The 19646-nt window shown below is 49.1% G+C and overlaps 1 protein-coding gene across 8 annotated transcripts in view; it reads right to left on the bottom strand.

Annotated features, from left to right (window-relative positions):
- The window catches only part of ZHX2 (zinc fingers and homeoboxes 2), a 153462-nt gene that overhangs the window by 21194 nt on the left and 112622 nt on the right, over positions 1 to 19646 (bottom strand). Inside the window, exon 1 of one of the 8 annotated variants that reach the window (XM_070631970.1) lies at positions 13978 to 14389. The exons of the other annotated variants lie outside the window; for them this stretch is intronic. The gene's annotated coding sequence lies outside the window, so the exon portion shown is untranslated. Of the gene's footprint in view, positions 1 to 13977; positions 14390 to 19646 lie in introns of those variants that run through there. 8 annotated transcript variants of the gene reach the window in all.

Raw genomic sequence — 19646 nt, 5'->3', positions numbered from 1 at the left:
CGTGCACGTGTCTCATGGAAAGGGAGCAAAACACCAAATACAGACTCTTGCCTCCTTTGCATGTTTTTGGCATTGACTGGACTTTCCTTTCATCCACTACGGCACTTATCACGCACCATAAAGAAACCCAACAATGAATGAGAAATGACAAAACCTTGGAATAAATAATAAAGAGAGAAAGTGGCCAGCCTATAGGTGATTATGTACCACTTACTGTGGGCGTCAGCGCAGGCTTTCTCCTTCCCCACCCGGCCCTTCTTCCATTATCTCCCTCCCTGTTATGAGTGGGATGCAATTTGATTAGACCCCTGTTTACTGAGTGTGGGTATGGGCCAGAACCCTGTGGATACGGCTCCTAGAAAGATGAAGAAACCGGGGCTGACCCAGTGGCACAGTGGTTAAGTGCGCACGTTCTGCTTTGGCAGCCGGGGGTTCGCCAGTTCAGATACCAGGTGCGGACAGGGCACCACTTGGCAAGCCATGCTGTGGCAGTCATCCCACATATAAAGTAGAGGAAGATGGGCATGGATGTTAGCTCAGGGCCAGTCTTCCTCAGCAAAAAGAGGAGGATTGGCAGCATATGTTAGCTCAGGGATAATCTTCCTCAAAAAAAAAAAAGATGAATAAACCATGGTTCTTGTTCTCAAGGAGTTCACAGCCAGTGTATGAGTCCAGTAGGGCTGCTGTAACAAATGCCACACACTGGGTGGTTTAAACAACAGAAATTCATTTTTCACAGTTCTGGAGGCCTAGAAGCCTCTGAACCCTCTCTCCTTGGCTTGCAGATGGTCACCTTCTCGCTGTGTCCCCACATCATGGTCTTCCTTCTGTGTGTGTCTGTCTCCTGATCCCCTCTTTTTTTTTGCTGAGGAAGATTGTCGCTGAGCTAATCTTCCTCTATTTTGTACGTGGGACACTGCCACAGCATGGCTTCATGAGCGGTGCGTAGGTCCGTGCCCAGGATCTGAACCAGAGAACCCTGGGCCACCAAAGTAGAGTGCACCAACTTAACCACTACACCACTGGGCCGCCCCCCCCCCAATCTCCTCTTCTTATAAGGACATTGGTCATATTGGACTAGAACCCTAGAACCCCAAGGACCTCATTTAACCTTAAACACCTCTTTAAAAATGCTTTCTCCAAATACAACCACATTCTGAGGGTTAAGACTTCAACATACTAATTTTGGGGGGGGGTGACACCATTCAGCCCATTACAGCCGGGCAGGGCAGTGCCATCTGAACACCCCTCGATGGCACAAAAATGACTTATTCATGCAGTCAACAATTCCCGACTGAGCACCTGCGAGTGCCAGGTGCAGTTCTAGGCACTGAGGACACAGGACCCTCTGCTCCCACAGAGCTCGCGTCCATGAGAATAAAGAAGCAGAAGCTCGATGGTCGGTGGGCACTAGGGAGAAAAGTCAGGTAGCGACGAGGTTGGGTGTGAAGCAGGGTGACCTGGGATTCCAAGCAGAGGTCAGGGACTCCCTCCATGAGAAGGTGTCCTTGGAGCATCTGGATATTGCACGGACAAGAAGGAGACGAGTTTCTGGAACACGGAGGAGGCCATCCTTAGGACAGGGTGGGAGAAGCATGGCTGAAGGCTTCACGGGGGAGGTAACTCTCTTCTTAGAAATAAATGTCCATGACGACGATGAACTGAAATTCTCCACGCTTTGTGGATGGACCCTCACGACAACCCTGCAGAGCAGCTGCCGTCGGCCTCAATTTACAGAAGAAGGAACCCACGCGAGGGAGGCTGAGTGCCTCGCCCAAGGTCACAGGACTAGTTGGTGGCAGAGCTGGGATTGGAACAGAGTCCGTCCAAGCTGAACCGGTGCTCCTGGTGCACCACACAGTGTCCGCCGGTTAAGCGGGGTTCCAAAGGCAGAGCAGAATCCTGCCAGGTGGAGGGAAAGGGCAGAGACTCCAATCAGAGGGACACAGACCTCCCAGGCAGAAACGGCAAGAGTGAGGAGTCTGAGGGATGGCAACGACTGAGGTCAAAGGGCAGGGTGTGAGGGTGAAGCTGGGAGGAGGCTGACAAGGGGTTTGAGCTGGACTGTGAAGGGCCTTGAATGCCATGCTAAGGAGTTGGGATTTCATCCTGCTGGCAATGGAGCATCAAAGCCTTTCAGGCAAGGTCATGGAAGCAGGAGGGGCTCGGAGATAAGTTTGGGGGCATACGAATGGCAGGAAGACAAGGGACATCAGTGAAAGTAAGAACCCCCAAAGCCAGCAGATGAACAAGAATCTTAACTGACCCCAAATTAAATAGTCAGGGCCCAGGCTGCGAAGAGATACCCCTCTCCCCAGCCTGACATCTGTTTTGTACATAGATGCTTGAGGGCTCTTCATTTTCCTCTGGAGCTTTCTCTCACAGTTTAGACTTCCTTCCCCTCTAAGGAATGGCTGGATGATTCGGTTTTAAATGTGGCAAACTGATTCTCCCTTAATCATTTTCCCAACAACAACGACAGTGAACATTCACCAAAGGCTTAGTATATGCCAAGCCCTAAGTGTTTCACTTCTCAAAAACTCTTTGTAAACATTGAAGCTCAGAGAGGTTAGGGAGCTTGGCCAAGGTCACACAGCCTGGAGTGGTAGAGCTGAGATACAAGCCTCTCGTGCAGACAAATCGCCTGGGGATCTTCTTAAAATACGGATTTGGATTCAGTAAGTCTGGGCTGGGACTGAGATTCTGCCTTTCTAATAAGCTCCCAGGTGAGGAGGATGCTGCAAAGGTGGCCCACCCTGGGAGCAGCAGGGCTCCAGAAGCCTCAAGTAAGCACTGTCCCTCTGTCATCCCGTGGTCTCCCTCCTCTCACCCTCATTTCCAGGGACAGAGTGGCAGCATTTCCTGACCTTTCCCTACAAGTGGCCTGCGGCCTTCGGGGGAGGGAAAATGGGTCAAACTGTCAGACCAGCCCCTGGAAACTGCTCCCGAGGTGACTGACACGCAGTCTAGTTGTCAGATGAGGGAACTGTCTGCGCTCTTGACCTCCCTAAGGAGGCATTGGGAGAGACGAGGAGTCAGACTGCAGAGGCCTCCTGTGGCCGGGCTCTCCAGCCCGAGGGGGAATCGGAGCGTGGAGCGAGCCAAAGAGCGGGGGCCCCTGGGGCCTCCCAGGCCGGCGTCACGCCTCCCGGGGGGCACATGTGCCGCCGTTCAGGAATTGCACCTGCGGGCTCCGGCGGGGACACCACTTCTCATTTCAGAGCTTTTCAGTGGGGCTGTCAGAGAAAATAACAAGGCTGTCTCTGAGCTTTCAAAGGAAGCATCTTGTCCAGACATCAAAGCCCACAAGGATGCTTTTAGCTTTGCTGGGTCTTCCGACAGAGCTGTTAACAGATTCTGCCTCAGTTCATCAAGGGTAGATCTTTTGTGTGTGTGTGGGTGTTTGTGTGTGAGTGAGTGTGATTGTTCCTTTATGTTTTAAAGCCCCAACATTTCACACACACACCCCCAATGCCCCAGAACAAGGAGTTCTGATGGGAGGGTATGTGGTGGTGGTGAAGGTTGGGGGTGGGGTGGAGAAAGGAACTGGATGCAGGTATCCTGGGTTTTGCTCTAAGCTCCCGGTCACCTGGCTCTCTCCTCATCTGTCGCCATCCTTGCCTCCATTTTGCTCATCTGTTAAATAGGACTTGCTTTGGAAAGGTCACTGGTGACCCCGAGTTCATTCCTGAGTTTTACTGATTTCTCCCCAGCCTACTTTGAATCTAAACTTGAATTTTGGCAGTGGGCTTGCAATCTGGCTCCCAAACCATCGGACACCACCTGGGGTGCTGTGTAAAAATAGCCGTTCCCGAGTCCCAATCCAGACTTATTAAACCCACACATCCAGCAGCGGACCCGGGAAGCTGTGTTGCTAATCAGCAGCCACGTGACTGATGAGCGGCCAGGTTCGGTGGCCTCGGCAAGAAGACATCACTTGGTGTCTCCTAAACCAGGAGCGGTTGGGTCAAGGCCAGCTCTGTGAGGTGAAGACGGGAGATGCTCCTCGCCGCATTCTATGCTGGACCGGAGTGGAAGAGCGGCTCCCAGAGGAAATGAGAATTCAGAGGATGATGCCGAAACTGAGAAAGACGTGTACAAAATAACAACACCAGAGGAGAACAGAACACAGAATGCTGGGTGTTCCAACATGTAGGGTAGGACATCTTTAGAAACAACGGGTCCCTGGCAGCGGAGTTGGTGGCTAGGGGATGTGAACTTTAAGAAGTTATTTCCTGTTCCCTGTGTTTGTGCTTCACTTTTATTGCTCAGACAGACAATTTTTTTTTAAAAAAGAAGAGGTTTGCTGATCTGGTTAAACGTAGATAAGATAATGTAGGAACAAGATGCCGTTTACATGCACAATCATTATTATTCTCACAGCACCAACAGATGGCTGCGATCTCCATTTCACAGATGAGGAAACTGAGGCTCAGAGAGGTTAAATGGCTTGCCAAGGAAGGGGGAGCCCAGATGATCCTGGCTCTGCACCACCACGTGGTCCCCGTAACATACAGATGTTAATTGTGAACAGTGCCATTTCCTGACGCTGAGTCTGTAAATTAGATTTCTCACACATTCTGAGTGCCTTCACTCCCTTTGGGAGTGTTCAAAGGAGGAAGATTTTAATGGAATTGTAATGTCCTTTTCAACCTGCTACTCTGAGATGCTCTCTTACTAGGTAGGAGAAGGCTTGTAGGTCTCCACTAGCCAAAAAAGTTTCAGTGGATGAAATGAAGTTTGGGGCTGCTCTGTGTGGCCCGCTACAGCAGCGTCACCGTGCATTTAGTTGACAAGGGCTCTGAGAGGAGGCTGGCGACCGGTTAGTAGTGTGGTAAGAGTGGTGACTTGAGACAGCATAGTCAGTACTCAGGGGCGGAGAAAGTCAGCTAGGCCTGAGAAGGCAGGCGCGTTCTGGGCCCAGAGGAGCCCGGAGCCCAGAATTTACCCATTTACTCAGAAACGATGAATTCCAAAGCTCAGACTCTCCCAGCTCTTCATGTTAGGTGAGGACCCGGCCTCCAGCTGCCCGGCTCCCCCTTGTACTAAACAATTAGTGCCCACCCGGTGGGTGGAACGGGGCACAGGCTGCAGCCAGGCCTCCCGGGTTTGAATCCTGGCTCTGCCACTTACTAACAGAGGAGTCCATCCTTCTCTGGCCACAGCCAGGATGCCCACCTCACAGGCCCCCAACCACACGCAACCTGGAGAACACCAAATGCGGCACGCCCATTCCCCATGGTCGGCCTCAGTTCCTGCAACTGTAAAATGGGGTGAATCTCCACCTGCGGGATTGGATTGAATGAGAGCCTTTACCCTGGCACGTTCCGGTTCCCTAAAAGGGTGACTTTAATTAGTGAGCTAGTAGTGGTGATGAGGGCTTGGTGACGCTCAGCTCAGCTGTCCGGTTCTGCCACCTCAGTCTACCCTGGGATCAGCCGGACCTTTCCTCCACAGTCGCTTTCCGCTGCCCGCCCCCACAGAAGGTGCACTGACACTAGCTCGTTTCGTGTGAGTCACGCTGCCCTGGGATCTTTTCACTCCTCTTTGGTCCACGCCTATCCCTATGGCAACTGTGCCAATATGTTTAATTCACTCAACTTTGCCTCTCTGTTTTAGCAGAAGACTGCCTTGTATCTTGCAGAGAAGATCAAGGTAAGAAGACAAAGGTCACCTTCTTTCCCTTCTCTATACTCATCTCTTTTTCTCTCCACCTGGCCTCCAGCCCAGCTCTCACGGGCTCTCTCAACGCTTACGTCCCTCCACCGGGTCCCCTTCCCTTCAGGTTACACACATCCCAGGTTGCCACTTCCCTAAAACGGTAAACAAAGCAAAACAAACATGAAAAGCAACCCCATAGTGCAGCCACTGCGGAAAACAGTGTGGAGATTCCTCAAAAAGTAAAAATAGAACTACCATATGATCCAGCTATTCTATGTCTGGGTATTTATCCAAAGAACACAAAAACACTAATTCGAAAAGATATTTTCACCCCTATGTTCATTGCAGCATTATTCACAATAGGCAAGACTTGGAAACAACCTAAGTGTCCATCAACAGAAGAATGGACAAAGAAGATGTGGTGTGCGTATATATATAATACGATAATGTGATGGAATACTACTCAGCCCTGAAAACCCCCAAAATCTTGCCATTTGGGACAACATGGATGGACCTTGAGGATATTATGCTAAGTGAAATAAGTCAGATGGAGAAAGTCAAATACCATACAATTTCACTCACATGTGAAAGATAACGGACAAACACATAGATAGAGAGAACAGATTGGTGGTTCAGAGGGGAAGAGGGTAGGGGAAGGGTGAAAGGGGTAAAGGGGCCCATGTATATGATAATGGATGGCAACTCGGCTTTTGGTGGTGAACACGATGTAGTTTATAAAGAAGTCGAAATATAACGATGTACACCTGAAATTTATAGAATGTTACAAACCAATGTTACCTCAGTAAATGAAAAAAGCAACACCAAATTTCCCCCAATTGCTCAATTCTGCCATCATTTACACATTATTATAGCAACTCTTGCTATCCATGGCAGAGGTGAAGAGCTCAGGCTCCCGAGAGGAACAGACTTCCTGGTCTGGTCCCATCACTCACGGGTGTGCGAGACCAGACAAGGTATGTCAATCTTCTGAAGCCTCAGCCTTTCCGTTTGTATATGGGGATGAAAACGGTACCCACGTCAAACGGTTGCTGAGAGTGTCCAGTGAGCTATCGGAGCACAGTGTTTGGCTCTGGGCCCCATACATGATGAGCTCCAAGCTCGCGACATAGGGTAGCTGTTGTTAAAACTGTGTAACCATCAAACATCTCAAGGGAAGTTGAGATCACCGCAGCTCACCCCTTCTATTACTGCACTGTTCAGCCCTCACCTCTGTGTCCTTGTCCTCCCTGCTCTGTTGGCACTTTTCTCTTAAACTGGTGAATATATCCCCCCATCTCTAACTCTGTGGGGCAAACTGCCTTCCTCAGTCACCCTGCCTTGGCTTCCCTGGCCGTGCTCATGGTTCTCCTCCTGGCAGCGCCTTCTTTGCTTCCTCTGTCATTTTCCGCTCTCTTGGGTGCATCTCCGTGCCCTCGGCTCTTTCTCAGCCCTCTCCTCTCCATCTTCCTTGGTGATCCCCTCATCCCCAAAGCTCATCCATGCAGACAGAAATCTACCAAACCAGCCTTTGTGGCTCCAGCTCCTCTCTGCAGAGCCCCAGACCTTCCATTCTGACGGCTGGCTGACAGCAAGGATGGACTAGATGGACTTGGAAGTGGACAAACGCTGGAGTGGCCAATCTCCACCGAAACCCGATTTTTTTAAAACAAGGCCAAGATGATTCATGAAAACCAAGGAAAATAACATACGAATGAAAAAATAGATGATTCATTTCCATTCAGTTGGAGAACAGACTCTACCCAGCTACCCCCAGCTGGAAGGTACGCCTGCAGGGGAAATTCAGCAGAGGCTGGGCTGGATCGCCTTAGAGTCTCTTCCGTGTGCACTCTGAGCAGCTATGATCATCACTGGGAGTCTCACGGGCACCTCAAATTCAACGTGTCTAGTACCTAGCTTATCACCTGCCTCCCAAACCCGATCTTTCTATAGTGTTTCTTTATTGCAAATAAAAGCAACACAATCTACTCCATCATTCAGGCTGGAAACCCAGATTCCTCATGCTCCTCCACTGTCTCCGCACTGCACAGTTTATTATGCGCCAGGTCCTCCCGGCTCTGCGTCCATAGCATCTCCTAAGTCTTCATTCCTAAGTCTGCTCTAGGCCGAGTTCTCCTCATGGCCTCCCCCAGCAGCTGCAATAAATCCTTACATCTTGCCCTGGCCTCTGGGCTTCACCTGTTCATCAGCATCCTCTCCTTCCTCCTCTGGCAACGACAGTTCTGTTCTTTCTATAGAAGGACCCTACCTACTCTTGGCCCACGTGTATCCTCCAGCAGTGGGCACGTGATTGGGTCCTGACCCTCAGAGCATCATGTCCCCAACAACAGTGAGTGATTAAGGAATGGGCTCAGGACCAAACTGGAGCAATCAGAACCAGTGGGGTTCCATTCTGGGGCTTTTGTTGGAACTATTGGGAGAAAAATGTGCTCCTTTTCGGGTGGAGTTGCTGAAGGGACTGGATGTCAGTGCAGAAGTGGTAGTGACCATCTTGCCACATGACGGGGAACGTGCCTGAGAGCTGAGCGGATGGCTGAGTTGAAGATGCAGAGAGTGAGTCCTGATAACATCCCACTGAATGCCACTATGCCTGAATCCCATGTACTCATGGATTTCCCATTGTGCTAGCTTGCTAAGCCATTGTGATTTGCTTTTCTGTCACCTGTAACTGAAAACACCCCGCAGACATAGCCTTAGGCCAACGTCCTCACTGTCACCACTTCTTTCCCAAACAGCAATTCTCAGCTATCTCCTGCCATGACAGGCATGCCACGTGACACGCCCGTTTCCAACATTCTCTCAGGGTTACCTGCCATCCTTGTTGTGCTGGCTATTATCCCACACCATTCCCTCTCTCTGAAGAAAAGTCTCAGGATGTGAGTGGGACTGACGTGCTTATGGGGATAACCTCGAGTCCTCGATAATCCAGAAGTCAGTCATTCACAGACTTCAACACTATTTTTAGAAACAAATTTCTTGCCGCTATATACCTCACAATGGATGCTATGATTGAACAACGTGTTTCTAAACAATTCTGACCATGTCATCATAGTCTTTAAAACCTACGTGTGTTGGGAGCTGGCTGAAGAGGCATTTTTTTGCCACCCAATTCCATCTCAATGCCCCATTCCTGTCCTTAAACATTTCTGGTGTTTTAAAAGGGACACGCAGCAGAAGACCTGTTTTTCAGAAACAGAAACATGGACCTTGGAAAAGAGACCACAGCTCAGATGTTCATTCGCTAGTTTGTTTGTTCGTTGCATCATTGATTCACTCTTGAGTACCTGCTACGTGACAGACATTGCTATAGGCACTCAGGGAATAAGACAGAAGATTCCCATTCTGAAGGTGCCTATGATCTAGAAGGGGGAGACAGAAAATGAATAGAAAACAAAGAACTTACAGGTAGTGGTAAGTGCCCTGCTGAGTTTTAAGAAATGTGGTGGTGAGTGGAGAGCTACTTTCAATGAGATGATCAGGGAGAGCCTCCTTGAGGAGAGGACATCTAAGCTGAGATCTACACATCAAGGAAGAGCAGCCTTGGGACTGGCCCAGTGGCATAGCAGTTAAATTCATGTGCTCTGCTTCGGTGGCCTGGGGTTCGCAGGTTTGGACCTAGCACTGCTCGTCAAGCCATGCTGTGGTGGCGTCCCACATAAAATAGAGGAAGATCGGCACAGATCTTTAGCTCAGCGGCAATCTTCCTCAAGCAAAAAGAGGAAGACTGGCAATGGATGTTAGCTCAGGGCCAATCTTCCTCACAAAATAAAAAGAAAGGAAAAGAAAGAAAGAAGGACAATTCAGGAATAGATGAACGTGAAAGGAGTTGAGAGCTCCAAACAAGAGGAGAAAAGTCATCTGTGAGTCTAGATCAAATATTAGAAGAAACTTTAACCCCCAAAATAGTTTTTACAAAGTGGATTAAGAAACAAAACTAGGGGCCAGCCCCGTGGCCGAGTGGTTATGTTCGCACACTCTGCTTCGGTGGCCCAGGGTTTCGCTGGTTTGGATCCTAGGTGCAGACGTGGCACCACTCATTGGTCCATGCTGAGGCGGCACACCACATGCCACAACTAGAAGGACCGACAACTAGAATATACTACTATGTACTGGGGGGCTTTGGGGAGAAAAAGCAGAAGAAAAAAAAAGAAACAAAACTAAAGCATAGTTTTGAAATATTCAAAATGAAGTATTGTCTTAATAGCTTATAAATAAAGACTTTGCACCCAAATGCCACACTCTATGTTTAATGAGAGAAGCCAATGGAGGAAAACCAGAATCAAGAAGGTGCACAGGGCACTGGAGTTGGAAGGCTCTTAGAGATGACCTGAGCTCGTCCATTAGGCAAGGCCAACCATGAGCTTTGGGAAGAGACAGAACGCAAATATGGCGGGAGGACCTAGAAGCTCATCTTTCACCATCATTACAAGACTTTAATGGCCTATCTGCCTGGGGCAGGTGGGTGAAGTTTCTCCCAGAGGTGGTTGTGTTGGGGTGATGGGTTCTGCTAGGTGTCTGTCATTAATGTCATAGTGGGATCAAGATGTTTTGAGCTGAACTGGTTCTTGAGAAGGCAGTTAAACAGTGTGGGTAAGTCCACAAACTTTGGAATTAGAACAGATCTGGGTTTGAATTGGGGCTCCCTCCAACACGTACCGGTTGTATGACATTGGCAAGATACCTCATGTCTCCTAGACGTGGTTTCTTTTTCTATAAATCTGGAGCTAATGTCTACCTCACAGGATTGTTAGAATGCCATAAGTGGCACCGGCTTGTGAAGACTCCATCATAACACCAGGTACCTGCAAACAAACCTGCTCAATAAATGGTAGCAACGTTGATGAAGCTAGAGCAGCCCCACTACGAGATATCAAAGCAGAAATTAGTGTTGGAGAAAGAGTATGAGGAAGGCGAGGTTAATTGGATCCCCTGGAGGGGCTCCAGGAAGCCCATGAGGCTAGATCCAAACCAGAATGATCAGGAGATTGTCTTTGTGTGTGTCTGCCTGGGTTTCCAATCACAAATCTATCACGTCGTAACGTCCTTACTCCCCCTCTTTCTCTGAGTAATAATCTTGTTAAAAAAAAAAAAAGCAACAAGATTAAGACATATTTTGAAGCCAAGTGGCTTCATTATTTTTTCAGTTCATTCCCGGTACCATCATCTTCTCCAAGGCAAGGCATTCTCTTTCTGGTTAGAAACAATCATAACAGCCACCACCGTGTGCAGGCACGCACGCCCACACACCCACAAACACGGAAAACCAGGGCTGGGACAAGAGTGATGTGTTTCGGAAAGCAGGAAAAAAAAAATCTTGCTGAGACAGAAAGAAGAAAGAATCAATTCAGGTTTTATGCGTCACATACATAAATAAATAAGGCGCTATCAAATGTTTAAGATGGGACTACTCTGATTTACAATGCATCAAATTCTGCTATCAAAACATTTAGAAGCCTGTGAGGCCACAGGGATTTATCATATCGACAATTCCCCCTGTAACCTTTTCATTTTCCTCCTTGTGGGGGATCCGTGAGCACTCCATCTTCCCGGAGCCGGGAGAGGAGCGAGATTTCTCTGTTCCCCAGGCACGGATCACGGCGAGACAGGGCTTTTCAGCAGTCGCATCTATTCTGAGTGTCAGATTCTTCTCTCCATTCTCTCCTCCACCCCTCCCGCTCATCCTTTGCATCCCCAAACCCACAGCTTTCTCTTGAACCCCTTTCATCTCTACCTCGAAGAGACTGCCCTTCATCTCAAAGCCTTGGATAAAGGCTGAAGGTTTACTCTTGTTCTCTGAGAGCAAGTCCTCCAGAGAGTCATTCATCCATGCCGCTTAAATCCCAGACAAAAATCACACCGATTTAAACCGCATCCAGAGGCTATATTTCGGCGTCTCTTTGCGCAGGACTCAGGGTGCAGTAGGCTGAATAATGGCCCCCAAAGATATCCAGGTCCTAATTCCTGGAACTGAATGTGACCTTCTATGGCAAAAGGGTCTTTGAGGATGTGATTAAGAATCTTGAGATGGAGAGATTATTTGGGTGGGCCCTAAAGATCATCACAAGTGTCCTACAAAAGGCAGCAGAGGGAGATTTGACTGCAGGTGAGGAGAAGGCAATGTGATGCTGGAAGCAGAGATGGGAGTGATGAGCGTTGAAGATGGAAGAAGGCGCCACAAGCCAAGGAATACAGGCGGCCACTAGAAGCTGAAAAAGTCAAGGAAAGGGATTCTCCCCTTGAGCCTCCCGGAGAAACTGGCCCTGCCGACAGCCTGACTTTAGCCCGGGGAATCTGATTTTCAACCTCTGAACTCCAGAACTGTAAGTCAGTCTGTGTTGTCTTGAGCCAATAAGTTGGTGGTAATTTATTACAGTGGCCATACGACACTAATGCAGTGGGCAAGCTGAGCTAGGGTTGCAGGCTGTGACCTTCCTGTCACTCTATACCACCTCTCAGGTGAGCTCCTCCCTCTCTCCAGGCAGAAGCTGGAGGCCCAGCTCCCAGCAGCCCCGGAGAAGCCGGGCTGCTGTCTCTTGGAAACGAGCAATGAGCTGGACCCCCTAGCCCTGCTGGGCTGTGACCCACCACGGCAGGATCTGTGGTCTTCCATTTCCATAAAGTGCCACAGTTAGGATGATTACCTCTGCTCCACACTCTGAAGTGACAGTCTTCAGAGAGACATCCGTGAGCGTGCACAGACACAACGAGGACGGCATGTTCACTCTACCTCTGAAATCAGGTGACTCACCGACTTCCCTCCTCTCCCACTGCTACCACCTGATCCAGGTCACTGTCATCTCTCACCCGGGCCCCTGCAATCGCCTCCTGGCTCCTGCCTGGTCTCTCAGCTTCCAGTTCGTGCCCCCTCTCCTTCAACTCATTAATCCTACAGAGAGATCTCTTAAACTTGTAAATCATATGTGCTTCAATATCCTGATGTTCAGACTACAACCCCAGTGGATGTTGTCAGCATCTTGGGGTGGGAACCAGCCATCGGTGTGTTTTAAAATTCCTCAGGTTGCGCCAACAGAGCTGCTGGAAGATTCCCATGCCGCGGCAAGTAACGCCCAGGTGCACCCATGTTTAGAACACCTGCTCTGGGAGGTGAAGGACCTTACCTTGAGCCTGTCAGAACTCAACTGTCTTTAAGGTGGCCTAATAATATTTTCCTTCTCATTCCCCAGTGCTGTGGGGAAGATCAAACAAGATGATGGATGCAAAGGTGCCTACTGCCTTCTCCCCTTGTCCCTCCCTTCCCTTTCCCATTCCCTTCCCCATCTCTCTCCCTCTTCCTTCCTGCATTTAAAGGTCATATAAGGGATGAATGTCCTGTGGTAGGTCACTAAACTGTAGTCCATTCCTCTTGGGGCCCAAAGGTAGTGGAGGGAAGCATGGGCCCCAGGCACAAACTTCAGCCCCTCGTAGGCAGCCAGCAGCGCACAACTCCTGCATAGATACTCTTGGCTCCAGGGGTGCAGGCACAGAGCCCCTTGCACGGCTGTGCCCTCACAAGCTTCGGTCAGGCTGAGTGAAGCCAGCATTCCTGGACAATTATGGGCCACAGACTACAAACTTGAATGTGGTCTTGTCCAATCCCACTGATTTTACAAGTGAGGAAACTGAGGCTTAGAGAGGTGTCATGACCCATGCAAAGCTTCATGGGCCAGGGGACTTCTGATAAGGGGCCTTTGGCAGTCCACTGGCAAGGCATGCTGTACCAGACACGGAACAGCCCTCAGACAAGGGAGGGTTCCCATGATAACACCGAGGACCAGCTCTGCTGAAAGGGTGAAGGTTCTGGTTGACCTTGCCAACGTGATGTCTTGGTGGATGGACCAAGGACTGGGGGTGCAGGCATGCTGGCCACCCACCCTGACACCCTCTCCCAGCACAGTGCCTGGCAGCGTGCCCACTCTCCCCACCTCCAGCCCATATGGGACGCAGAGGGAAAGTGGGAGGGGGACGTCTCTTTTGGGATCACCTTCGCCATGGGGGCAAAATTCTTACCAAGTCAGTCCAGAGTGGAGGGCCTCTAGAAAAGTATGATTTTTCACCATTTCAGCTTGGGAAAGAACCTGTAAGCGTTGCTCACTCTTCCCGAATTCCTCTCTCACATTTCTAAGCAATTTTGCAAACTACTGTTCTTTGGTAGAAAATCACCAGTCTGCTTGTTGCTTTTTGCCAACAGTCCTCCCCACCTCCTCCGCACCAATAATAATAACAGTAATGATGCTGATGGTAATAAGCATCCCTCAGGTCTTGATTGTGCATTACAGGCTGCAAAATATTTTTACGTACATCATCCTGTAGGAGCTCCTAATCGCGAGGAGGCAGAGCAGGAAATATTACATCCTCTATTTTCCCGTGAGGCCACTGAGGCTGAGAAGAGGTTTTCTTCAGCCATCCGTCTTGGCACCTTCCTCTCATCAGCTCTCTGCTGTTACCTTCCTGTTGTACAAACAGGAGATACAGCGCTGAGCTGCCTGCAGAATTGAAGTAGGCACCCAAGCCGGATCCTTCTTTTGCGTCTGTGGCTTCCCTTTTTGGTGGAATACGTATTAGTTAACTATACGGCATCCATATAGCATGGCGTCCATGGCAACCACGTGGCATCCATGGCTTCCTATACACTTAGATCTACATTGGCAATTGTTGTACTTACAGACCAGTGTGAGAAAGAGTGAGTCACGGGTATAGAAGGACAGGAAACAAAATAAATAGTGGATTTTCTTTTCAGACATGAGGGGCCTGTCTTTGTGACTGCTTTGTCCTTTTCCAGAGGAATTTTCCAGAGGAATGTGCTATCACCCTGGGTATAGGAGCTTGGTCAAAATATAAAGAAATGCATGCCAATGGATACAGAGAAGCAAAACCCTACACGCAAATGAGAAATGGGGCTACTTCTTGACTGACCGAATGGGCCAGAATGGTCAGTGAGCAGTGGTTGATGAAATAGCAGCAGGCTCACAGGGGAAGAAAGGAAAAAGTTAGTGTGGCCAGTGTCACATGAGTGGTGTTGGAAAAATTGAACAAAACTTACAAAAATTACAACACCATCTTGTTTGAGGGCGAGAGCATGTCAGAGGTAAAAGGATACCTCAGTTTTCTCATCTCTAGCCTGAGGATAATAACTGAAATTATTTCTCACAAGACTGCTGTGAGAATCAAATAATATGACCAATCGAAGGAAAGTGCATAGTACAATTTGGTATACAGAAAGTAGTTAATATATGTTAACCACTAAGAAAATAAAAATAGTAACAACTACAACAAGAATAATAGAAGGACATCCTATCGTTACTGCAAAACGCAACTTGTCCCAAGCCAAGACGATCATCTAGCTTCGTCACTTCTCCTCTCACACCGGTGGGGGCACCAAGTTGTCACCGAGCTGGCAAACACAAAGTCATCTTGGATAGTCTCTCCTTTGCCATTCTTCATGTGTGTGCCCAGAGTGTGGTACCTCAGTTTATGAGTTTCTCTCTCTCCCTCAATCTGAATCTAAACTCTGTCATTTGTTTGTAACATTCTAGATGATTCCACACTAGTCCAAGCTATCATCACACCTTGTCTGGATTTCTGAAATGGAATGACTCTCCTTCCTTCCATGGTCTCCCCCATTCCAATTCGCCTTGTGCCTGCTGCCAGGCAAATCTCGCCTAGTCTCTGATTTTACTCCATCTCTTATTTCAGTAATGACCAGTTGTGGCTCCCCAATGTCCACTGAATCCCATTTCAATTCGTCTGGTGAGCTTTCAGGGTCTCCCAGGACACAGTTCCAAGGCTCTTACCAAAACTCACACAGCCTTTTCCCTGAAACTTCTGCCCCTAGCAGGCTCTTTGCATCACACCCCTGCCGAATATTTTTTGATGACACGCCAGCCAGGCCTCCAGTGTGGACACTGGGGAATGAATGAGGTTGTGAGGCTACAAAGGTGAACAAAAATAACATCATCCCTGTGGTGGGCTGAATCAGGGACCTCCGTAAGATAGCTGGGTCCCCATCCCTGGGACCTGTGAATGTTATCTTATACGGAAAAAAGGATTTTACAGACATGACTAAACTAAGGATCTTGAGATGGGGAGATGGTCCTGGATTATCTGCGTGGGCCCTAAACACAATCATCAGTGTCTTTATATGAGGGAGGTGGAGGGAGATGTGAGTCAGAAGAGAAGAAGGCCATGCAACAGAAGCAGAGGGAAGCAGAGTCAAGAAAGAAGATGCTGGCTGTGAAAATGGAGGAAGGGGCCAGGAGCCAAAGAAGGCAGGGAACACAGCTCTAGAAGCTGGAAAAGGCAAGGAATTGGATTCTCCCCCACAGCTTCCCCAGAGCGTGTGCCCCCGCCCATATCTATGGCCTCGTAGGGAGTTCCCTATGACCAGCTGAAGGAGGAAGAGAACACACGTGGGCCTGGTTTACAGACGGATCTGCACAATTAGATGCCCAAGCCACCCGAAAGTGAGCAACAGCTGATAAACTGCGGCAATGGGCCATGGAATTTTCTGGTCTTCCCGTGTTCCCTATGATGCTGAAGCAGCTGGACTGATGGAACAGCAGAATGACCTTTTGAAGGCTCAGTTGCAGCAGCCATTGGAAACTAATACAATTCCCATTCTTATGGAGTTCACTATCTAGTACAGGACACAGCCTTCAATTAAGAAATCACACAGATGAATAGTGAACGACAAACTGACGGCAGCTGTACAGCCCGCCCGTGGAAGGGAAGACACTTGTCCAGGACAGCGGGGTCCCAGCCTTGGCTCTTCACTGGCATCAGTGGGGGAGCTCTTAAATACCCCAATGATCAGGCTGCACCCCATACCAATTAAGTCAGACTCCCTGCAGGTGGGGTCCAGGCATCCATATTTTTTAAAGCCCCCCAGATGATTCTAGATTGAGAAGCACTGGTACCAGGCCAGTCGCTTTCCAGGATTGCTGAGTCGGGGAGCATGGGTGTTGCATCTATGGGGGACACCCTGAGAGGGGGCGTTATTCCCACTCCATGCCCCTGTTAGATGGGGTCATCAATCTGGGCTGTTATCCCACTTAAGCAGTCATCAGAAAGTACTGTCCCCTCTGTTTGTGTCCTCCCCTCCCTCCCACGTCCATTTTCCCAGGTCAGGCCTTCCTCCAGTCTCACCTGTACTGTTACAAAGGCCTCTCTGTAATCTTCTACACTCTGTCACTGGGCTGTCCCAGGCACTGTCCAAATCGCTACCCCTGTGATCTGCCTAAAAACAGATCATGGCCCTCCCTCCTCTAAACCCTTCTCTGGCTCCCTACTGCTCTCCAAATATTGTCCAAATTCCTCAGTCTCATCTTCAAAGCCCTGTTGGTACTGCCTGGGTTTCTGATCCACCCTAACGTGCGGTCGCTGCTTCGATCCTGCCTGCTATCACCCGCTGCCAGGCCTGGCTCACGCTGTTCTCTCTGCCTGGAATGGCCCTCTCTCCAAACTCTTCCTATCGAAAGCCAACTGAGCCTGTCTTCAAAGTCAAGCTCGAATCCCTTCTCCCAGGAGAATCTGTCCGGATTGTCTCTGTCAGATGGTTTGCTCCCTCCCCTTCTCGCAAAGAATACAATCTGAACTTTCCACAGGGATCTATTACCTCCCTATTAGTCTAGGTGTCTCTTTTCCCCAGTGGGTCAAGAGTTCACTTGGGGCAAGGACCTTGTCCTCTTCAGCACGGTGTCTTCCAGAGCTGTGAGCACAGGGCCTGCTCGGTGGTGCCCAATCGACATTTACTGGGCACTGATCGCACACCATGACTTTCTCCTCTCTCCGCCTGCTTCCTCGATGCCTAATGCAATTCGCACAAGACAGGCCCACTAGGAACCTCATTTGGCCATCTGATTTCAAGGGGGACAACAAATTAGTACTCCACACTACCACCGTGTACCAAATTCCATCCGAATCAGTATAACTTACTCCAAAGACCCAAATCTCCGATGCCGAGAGGTCAAGCAGAAGCCAAGATCTTCTGCAAGCTTTTCAACGGGTCCCCCTTGTCCTCTCCAGGAGTTCTCGCAACAGCTGACAGCAGAGTAAGTTATATAGTCTCCCCTATATTTTTCTTAACAGTAGGGTGTCGCTGACTCAACTTCAACGGAGGATGAGATGTCTGTTAATACTCCCGCATTGTTAGCAGCAGAAGTAATTGTAGCAGTAACAACACAGAGACGAGATCTCAACTACCCGGCCACTTAGGATCTGGACCCACAGGGTATGGGATGTGTTGGATCTCCTGCTCTCTCTGTCTGGGCCGCTGGCTATTCGTTGACTGGTTGACTGGTTCATGCATGCATTCATTCATTCATTCAATAAAATATGTATTGAGAGCCTAATATATGCCAGCACTGTTTGGGGCTCTGAGAAGACTGTCCTCTGCAGCTTATATGTTGGAGGCCTGGGTGATGACCCTACAGACAAACAGAGAGACTGGGAGAGAGATGGCAGGAGGCCAGGCTTTGGCCCCAGTCCATCCGTTTCCCACCTATTATGGGTTGAATTTTGTGCCCTCCCCCCAAAATATATGTTGAAGTCCTAACCACCAGACCTCGGAATGTGAGCGTATTTGGAAATAGGGTCTTATAGAGGTAATCTGGTTAAAATGAGGTTATTATGGTGGGCCTTTCTTCAATAGCATGGGTGTCCTTATGAAAAGGGGAAATTTGGATGCAGAGACAGACTCGCCGAGGGAAGACGATGTGAAGAGACACAGGGAAAAGACGGCTGACGACAAGCCAAGTACCGCCTGAGGCCACCAGAAGCTAGGAGAGAGGTCTGGAACAGATCCTTCTAGCGCCTTCAGAGGGAGCATGGCTCTCTGGAGTCCAGTTGTTCAAAGGCAGACCTTGAAACAGCTGCCACGTCATCCATTTGGCCAACATGGAAGGTTCTAGCCATCAACCTAGAAATCTCAAGCAGCCTCTCAGAGTTCCGTGGGAGCAATGGCTATGAAAACACTCCGCGAAGCGTCTTCTGCAGGACTGAGAGCCTGACGCCGTGTAAGCCTTAACAGCTGCTGATTTTGTCAGTGGATATATTTAGTGGTGGAACAGTTTTTCTTCTAGTTTCATAACACTTACAAAAAATCTTGCCTGTCCTATTTTTTTCTTTTTTCCTTTTCTTTTTTTTTTCAAGAACTCACAAGTGATGTTGCCATTCTTTCCATAGCAACACACTAGGATACTGTCTCTACTTTGCTGGGAGAAGTCTAAGCAGGACCCGGGAGGAGGGAGAAGAAAATGCCGAGTAGGGTGGGGAAGAGATGGCTAAACTTTCAACATCCAAAATGAAGGCAGAAAAGACCCTGAACTCTTCTGGTACTAAGAGCTACAAGTGTCCTCCCAGCTCTCGCTCCTATCCTATATATGAGGCATGCCTTCTGCACGTAGGGGGCAGGTGCTGGAGGTCCTGGTGTATCTGTTCCCAACAGATCGCGACTGACAGCTGGGTCCTTTCTGAAGCACTCCCTTTCTTTAATTCTCTTGATTTTTCTGATGATGGTAGGGAGGCAGCTTCAACTAGGTGACAATCCGTCTTCAACACTTTTTATTAACATCAACGCATCTCTTTTTTAAAAGAAGGTGGATCCAAACTTTTGGGGTGGAGAAGGAAGGAATGTGAAAGAAGGAAAATGAGCCCAAGTGCCTGGCCCCAGAGTCCCCACTTCCACACACACCATCTTTCAGCCTCACAATGGCCCTGTGGGGTGAACATTCTTATCTCCATTTCCTTGAGGAAACTCTGGATCTGAAGCCAAGAATCCAGAAGGTACCATATCTAAGCGAGGGCTCTAACGGGACGGAGCTGGATGCCACTGTTGGTGTCATATACTGTGGTTTGGTCTTGTCTGGTCTGCCCCATGGAGCTGGGCTACCTGAGCCTGAAGGCAGAAAAGCCAGCACCTCTTATCAAGGGTGACAAGGGTTAAGCAGATCCATCCTGCCCTTGTTCTTTTC

This window comes from Equus przewalskii, chromosome 8, assembly GCF_037783145.1.
Source record: "Equus przewalskii isolate Varuska chromosome 8, EquPr2, whole genome shotgun sequence".
In the NCBI taxonomy this organism is placed as follows: domain Eukaryota; kingdom Metazoa; phylum Chordata; class Mammalia; order Perissodactyla; family Equidae; genus Equus; species Equus przewalskii.
This window is presented reverse-complemented; position numbering and strand designations above follow the sequence as displayed.